The following is an 8,546-nucleotide window of genomic DNA, read 5'->3' as shown; positions in this document are numbered from 1 at the left end:
AAATAAAAAGGAGGCCATAAAATTGCTGATTTTAGGCACAGATGGATCTAGAAGTTCAACAATGTCATCAGGTCCTCTTTCCACCATTTACCTCTGATTCTCTGGGTANAAATAAAAAGGGGGCCATAAAATTGCTGATTTTAGTCACAGATGGATCTAGAAGTTCAACAATGTCATCAGGTCCTCTTTCCACCATTTACCTCTGATTCTCTGGGTACAAACCTCATTTCTCTTACTATAGAAGAGTTTCCCTCGTCTACCTAGGGAATATAGCCACAGGCCAACTACAGACTCAAATTATTACAAATTAGCAACCCAGTAAAAATAGAGATTATCTTCCTTCAAAAATTTCTATGTTGATCCCAGGGAAGAAATTTAATTTACCTTCGTAGATCGGATGTGCACCTTTTCACAATCACTAACAAAATTAGAGCCTACTTAATATGCCAATACCCATGTCTGAAAGGAGTGGGGAAAAACCACTTTGACTGTGAAAGGAGCACTTCTCCAAAGGAAAATCACTGTAAAAAGGGAGGGAAAAGGGCAAACAAAAACAACGAAAAAGGACCTCTGTTACAATTTGTAAGACACTTAGCATAGTGGTTAGATATAGTAAGGATTAATTAATTGTCTCTCTTATCACAACCACATACTGAAACTTCCTGATGCTATTAGATACTATATAATACCTGTGGCCCCAGACTAAATTTTTTCTAGCCCCAGAACTAAGGCTATTCCCCTGCCCATGGCCAACCTACCCTGGATTTGTTTTTAGCTCTGAGTCTCTTCCAAGCAATTAAGCAATTAGGTTGTCTAAAAGCAGGTGCACTGCTTTTCGAACATTGCTAGAGGTGGTAAATTTTTTTTAAGTTTCTAATACGCACTCCCCTCATAAGCTGCTTCATTAATATGAGNCAGAACTAAGGGTATTCCCCTGCCCATGGCCAACCTACCCTGGATTTGTTTTTAGCTCTGAGTCTCTTCCAAGCAATTAAGCAATTAGGTTGTCTAAAAGCAGGTGCACTGCTTTTCGAACATTGCTAGAGGTGGTAAATTTTTTTTAAGTTTCTAATACGCACTCCCCTCATAAACTGCTTCATTAATATGAGCTTTAATTATCAAAATTTAATTGAGGGGCGCCTGGATGGCTCAGTCAGTTAAGCATCTGCCTTTGACTGAGGTCGTGTTCCCAGGTCCTGGGATTGAGCCCTGCATTGGGCTCTCTGCTCAGCCGGGAGCCTGCTTCTCCCTCTCCCTTTGCCTGTCACTCTGCCTACTTGTGCTCTCTCTCTCTGTGTCAAATAAATAAACAAATAAAATCTTTATATATACATATATATATAATTCATAACTCAAGAGCAAAAAACCAAATAACCAGTTAAAAATGAGCAAAGGACGTGAACAGGTATTTCTCCAAAGAAGATAAACAGAAGGCCAATAGTTACTTGAAAAGATGTTCAACATCACTAGTCATTAGAGAAATGTAAATTAAAATCAAAATGAGATATCACCTCATGGCTGTTAGAATGGCTATCATCACAAAGACAAGAGATAAATCCTGACGTGGATGTGGAGAAAAGGAAGCTTCTGTGTACACTATTGTTGGGATAGTGAATTGGGATATCCACCATGGAAAACAGTATGGGAGAATCCTCAAAAACTTAAAAACAGAATTACCATATGATCCAGCAATTCCACACTGAGAATATATTCAAAGGAAATAAAAACACTAAACTCAAAAAGATACCTGTACCCCCATTTCATAGCAGCATTATTTACAATAGCCAAGACATGGAAACAACCTAAGTATCCATCAGTGAATGAATGAATAAAGAAGTTGTGGTATCTATGTATTCAGGGTAATAGTATTCAACCTTAAAAAGGAGGAAATCCTATCATTTGTTACAACACATATAGACCTTGAAGGCATTACGCTAACTGGTATATGTCAGACAGAGAAAGACAAATACTGTATTGTCTCACCTGTATGTGGGGAGAAAAACTCATAGAAAAAGAGATCGGACTTGTGTTATCAGAGGCAGAGGGTGGGGAAAAGGAAAATTGGAGGAAGGTGGTCAAAGATACAAACTTCCAGTTACAAGATAAATAAGGGGATAGAAGGTACAACATGGTAACTAGAGCTAACATTGCTGCATAGGAAAGCTGTTAAGAGGGTAATCCTATGAGTTCTCATCATAAGGAGAATTTTTTAACTTTTCTTTTTTTTAGCTGAAACTACTGTGGTTATCATTTCACAATATATGTAAATGGAACCATCATTCTGTATGCTTTAAATCCTTAAACTTACACAGTGATGCATGTCAATTATTTCTCAATAAAACTGAAAAGAAAAAATTTATACTCCAGGGAAAAATTGGCTGCTTCTGCTTAGGTTAGACCAAGCATCTTAAAACATCAAGTAACATGATTCTAGGCATTAATGAAAACTTTGTGTAAATGATTTTTTCCTGTAAGTCATTCAGGATCTGTTTCTTAACTTTGCCTATTGCCAAAATTTTTTTATTTCACTATCATTGATCAGTTGGTACAAAAAAGAACAATATTTGAATATCATTATGTATATATGAAGAATTTGTATTGTAGAATTATTTGTGTATAACCAATAAGTACCATATCCAGTTTTTGGCTTTGATGTTTTATAATCTGCAGCTCTCAGACAAAAGAAAATGGTTAATTTTATATTATGTGAATTTTTCCTCAATAATAAAACCAATCGACAGCAAAAAAAAAGTCTGAAATTCTCAATTATTTGGAAATTAAACAAAACACCTGTAAATAACCCTTGAGTTGAAGAAAAACCCAATGGGAAATACTATATTTTAACTAAGTGATTAAAAAAAATCAGAACTTATGAGATGCATCTATAGAAGTACTAAGGGAAATATTTATATGTTTAAATATGTACATTAAAAAAGAATAAAAGTCTAAACCAATGATCCAAGCTTCTAGATAATAAGGGAGAGTAAGAGGAATATATAATCCAGAGTAAGAATTTTTTTAAAATGATAAAGGTAAGAATGAAAATCCATAAAATAAAAAAATGAAAAATAGAGACCATCACTGAGATCATAAGCTGGTTCTTTGAAAAAATGAATAAATTTTATGAAGCTCTAGCTAGTCTAATCAAGAAAAAAAAAAAAAAGACGACCCAAATTCCCAATAGGAATGAAAGAAGAGACAATAATGGAGATCCTACTAATATTACAAGGATCCTAAAAGGTTATTATGACACCTTCATGCTAATAAATTTCATTATTTTGATGAAATGGACTTTTAAAGAAAATATTAGCAGACTGTATTTTACAAAATTGGCATAATAATTCCTATCCCATATGCTCTTTCGAACTTACTACTCCCTCATCAAGAAATGGTGTCTACATCTCATACTCCAGAGCCTAAGCAGAGCTTTGCAACTGCTTCTGCTAACAGAATAGAACAGAGACGGCACTAGGTAACTTCAGAAGCCAGGTCATAAAAGTGAATACAGGTCCAACCTTACTCCATCCAAATTTCAAAGTTCCATTCTTCAAATATAGCATTAATAAAATAAAAAGACAAGACGCAAGCTGGAAAAAAATATTTGCAGAATATTTGGAGAACTCTTACAACTCAGTAAGGAGACAATCAACTCAAAAATTGGGCAAAAGATTCAAAAGGACACTACATTAAATAAGATATACAAATGACCAATAAGTACATGAAGCCATACTTATAAAAGAATATTGTATTATTCCATTTGTATGAAATTCTAGAACAGGCAAAACTAATCTATAATTTCAGAAAGCAGAGGGGTGGTTGGCTAAGGCCAAGAGCTGCAAAGGAAACTGACTCCAGAGTGGCATGAGTAAAATTTTCAAGAGGATGAGTATTTTCTCTATTTTGAATGCAAATAACTGTACACTTAAAAGTGATATTCCATTGTTCTATTGTTATGATAAGTTCATCTTAATAAATTTGTTGAATGTTTACATCATTAAAGTGGTTTAAAATAAATTTAGGGATTTGGTATTTAACTTTTAAACCCTAATAAAGGGTGGCTCAGTCAGTTAAGCATCTGCCTTCAGCTCAGGTCATGATCTCAGGGTCCTGGGATCGAGTCCTGCACTGGGCTCCCTGCTCAGCAGAGGAGTCTGTTTCTCCCTCTCTCTCTGCCCCCTGCCCCTGCTCTTTTCATGCACACTCACTCTCTCTCAAATAAACAAATGAAATCTTTAAAAAATAATAATAAAATCGAATAAACTACTATAATGTTAACATACAGCATTTCCTACATATAAATGAAGTTTCAGAATATCTAAGGTCTTTTTTAGTATAAAATCTATATTTTCCCATAAAATGAAACAAAACAATTATCTATAAGGAAATCAAACACCTTAACTGTGTTCTTATATGTCCCTGATCCTTCCTTTATATAAACAATTTGGCACATGACCTAAATAAGGAGCTGAGGAGGAAGAAGCACTTTCTACACTGAGCCATGAAACCTGTTTGGTGTCTTCCCCTGACACTGCAGTACGTCAGATCTCAGCGTCATTGAAGGAATGACAGGCAGGGTGGTTTTTCAGTAGGTTCATGCATCACAAACCACCGGTATACTTAGAATCTACTGTTCTTCCTCTTTTTCCACTTTCTTAGAATTTTCCTACTGGTGCTAACTATAAGACAAGCTGGCCTTACGTCAAATTCAGAAGTTAGACGGCAGGATGCAATGACTTAAGACCAGCAGTTTCAGAATAGGTGATTATTTATGTTATTAAAAGAAAAGACACCAAAAAAATGGATATCATTAAACATGTTTTTGAGTATTGAAAAGATCAGTGTATTACATTATAGTAACAAAAATAACAATAGCTAACTCTAATGCTGTATACTTATAAGGAAGGCTTTATTCTAAGTAATTTATGCATATTAACTCATGTTAATTCTCACACTAACCATAGAAGGCAGGTACATTCTACTTATCCCTATTCACAGGCAAGCAATTGTGGCACGGAGAGATTAAGTAACTTGCCCAAAGTGGTATAGCTAATAAACAGTACAGCTGGAATTTAAACCCAGATGGTGTGGCCCAAAGTCTGAGCCCTTAACCACTACTCTACAACACCCCTCAATGTTTACTGTACCAGCAAGGATCTACATTCGGACTTGTGTGATTCTGACATAAGAGTTCCAGATTACTTTCCTGGCTCATTCAGTGTATGTAGTACGTACGAACAAATATACCTTAATCTATATCTATATTTATATCTATATCTATCTATCCATCTATCTTAATATACCTTAATCTATATCTATATATCTATCTATATCTATCTATCTATATATCAGCAGCCTGAAAACAAAGGAAGAAGCAAGATAAAAGGTTAATGGTGATAGCCAATAACCACAGAGTTTACCCTAGAGTTCATGCCACACATCCTAAAACATCTCTTCCTTCTCTCCTCTTGTACAGCACTTTCTACCATGCTCATGATACATCCCATACACTGTATTTAGTAGTGTGGTTATTTGCATGTTTCTCTTAATGCCTCTATCCCAGTATAACCTGAGGCCATGTTTAAGACATGTAACCTAGTGCATTATCTTTCATATACCAGTTGCTAATAAATGTTTGATTTTTTCCCTTCTGATATTCATAGTCTATCTGAAAACAAAACTCACTGCCAATAGAAGTCAGTACAGGAAGGCAAACAGACGAGTACAAGAGTCTGGAGATAGTATCCTAACTCTAGTTATGATCATACAATAGTAGAAAGAGCAGAAATAGACCTTGATTTGCTCCTGCCTCTGCCATAAGCTGTGTGAGTTGGAGTTACTTATTCTTTTTTTTTTTTTAAGATTTTATTTATTTATTTATTTATTTATTTATTTATTTATTTAGAGTGTGTGTGAGCCCGCGAGTGGTGGCGGGGGGGACAAGCAGACTCCACACCAAGCGTGGAGTCCAAAACAGGCCTCAAGACCCCACCCTGAGATCACAACCCCAGCTGAAATCAAGAGTCAGACACCCAAACAACTGAGCCACCCAGGCACCCCATTACTTGTCTTCTGTTAATGAGAATCTCAGTATTTTCATTTAGGAAATGTGCTTTGACGGCTTTAAATAAAATAAGGAGTACGAAAGTCTTAACATAGTACGTAGCATAAAGTAAGGACATGGTAAATGTATCCCTTCCACATCTCACCTCTTTATCTTATCCCTCCAGGATAGGCATCACAAATTAAATGTCGGTTGAGAGTAAAATAATCTGAGTATAAGAGACAGTATGGTGCCATGTAGGATAAAGACCAAATGTTGCCATGTCTTCCCATGACGGATGTGAAACAGAAATCTGGAATTTTATGTGGAATTTCTCCACGTTTAAATGTTGATAAGGATGCAAAAATTGTTGAAACACTGTATTGCCAATATTGTGAGGTCAAACAAAACTTGTGTACTGTTTTTGACATTCAAAGGCCACAAGGTTGCTATCCTTATTCATCGGAAGAGGCAGAAAATGCTAACACGTGCAACACACCCTGAATGTAGGTATGCGGAAACAAATACATCTCCATACGTGTGTGCAGAGCACACGTTTTGTGGTGCACACGTGGCTCCTGGGACATATTGTTAGAAACCATCTGCCTCACTTTATTTCTCTTCAACCTGATTATTTCCCAACACGATGACATGAATTTAGCTGATCCCAGCAGGGGAAATTATTATATTAAGTCTCTCCTCCATTTAGTTAGGCAACAATTCTTGAACACAAGGTCAGAGTCATCTACCTTAACCATGCTCCTGTGTTTTTAACAACTGCCTTTGTGCCCAGATGGTCTGAGTCGTGGCCTTCCTCGATACACATGTGCTTTGCCATTTCTTCGGGATCCTTTCTTAAGCGTGGAAGTCACAAGATAAGTGACAATTTTTTAAAGGCTAATTAAGAGCCTTTCTGCATATGTCCTACTTAATTAGCTTCTGTCAACCTTGATTATACTCAAATTTTTAAAACTGCACTTTACGTATATTTATTCTGCTTGTGAATAATATGAAATAACAGAAGACAGCTATTGTTCGGTGCTTTTCCAGTGAATGACTACTACATTGTAATAAAGGAATTATCAAAATAATATAAATGCTAACCCAGAGACTCTCTAATGTGAATATATTTCATACTGATGGATTCCTATAATTGCTGCGCATGTTTAAGGGCAGAAAGGTAATTTTTCTCTGGCATAATAGCTCCTGGCAACTGCTTTGGAATTTCTTAATATGAAGGTGACCAATGGGGAGGATAGCTTCTCTGCTCTACAGCAGTGCTTCTCAAATTTTGGTCTGTTACTATTTATCTGTAAAGCTTGCTAACTATTCAGACTCGCTGTTCCCCCCTGAACTTGCGTGACATTTATCCTGAGTGTTCCTTATCCTCTCTGATCCTCAGTATTCTCTTGTATAAAATGGGAATTATGTCTGCATTACAGGTATTTAAGATTTTAATAATGAGCAAATTACCAAATAGAGAGTACCAGCATAGTCCTGATTCAGTGAGCACCTTCCTCCTGGTAATCCTGCTGCAGGTGGTCCAGAGCTAACCGTATTCTGAGAAACTCTTCCCTTGTCTCTAACTGTGATTCTCAGCCCTGGCTCTACATCAGAATCACCTGTGCCACTTTCCAAACGATTTATCTTTGAATTTCACTCCCAGAAATTCTACCACTGAATGTCTAGCAAGGAGCCCAAACATTCTAAAAGTTTGAGAAAAGTGACTCCAATCGTAGGCAGAGGAGAGAACCATTACTTCACAGCAGTGGTCTCCAACTATTTTTACTCATGTGCGCAGTGGAAAAAATTCAGCATGTATCTGTAATAGATATAGAGAGAATCTGCTTACGAAATGTAAGCCAGTTTTACTGTACTATGTATTATATGCTTAGAAAATATGCAAAGGCAAAAAAATTTTAAGTAAAACAAAAAAAAATTTATTACATTTTATTTATTAATGGCGATCAAAGGTCTTTTGCCATTCGTTAAAAATTATTTTTAATAAGATTCCAGAAGCTTAGTTATTAAGTATTTGCTGACCATGAAGGCTTCGTCATGCCACTAGCTCTAATTTCATGGCATAATATACACTATTTACCTCTCAGAATAGCTCAAAGCAAAATGCAACTCAATATATAACCATGTCTCTGAAAACATACATCATTAGTGATAGTAGATATAAATTCATATTTCAAACAGTCTTGATAATTCCAATCTTTTTCACTGACTGCTTGCTGATTAGACTGCCAGTGTTTTACTTTGCAATGTGGCTGATGAAGAGCTTGGATGAGGAGCCAAAGAAGTATTGGGACTGACATTTTCTTCTTGTCTGCCTGTGTTCGTATTATCAGCATTACTTCTAATCAGCAAGGTTTTTTGCAGGAATCTTTTGAGGCCATTGTAATGCTTTGCAGGGGGTCTTCTTAGGCTACTAAATATTCATATTCCTGGACTATCACAGGTCACACTTGGCTTCAGATTCACTCAGAAGGATGTAGGTTAG

Source organism: Ailuropoda melanoleuca, chromosome 2 (genome assembly GCF_002007445.2).
Source record: "Ailuropoda melanoleuca isolate Jingjing chromosome 2, ASM200744v2, whole genome shotgun sequence".
NCBI classification, from domain to species: Eukaryota; Metazoa; Chordata; class Mammalia; order Carnivora; family Ursidae; genus Ailuropoda; species Ailuropoda melanoleuca.
Note: the sequence above shows the minus strand (reverse complement) of the source record.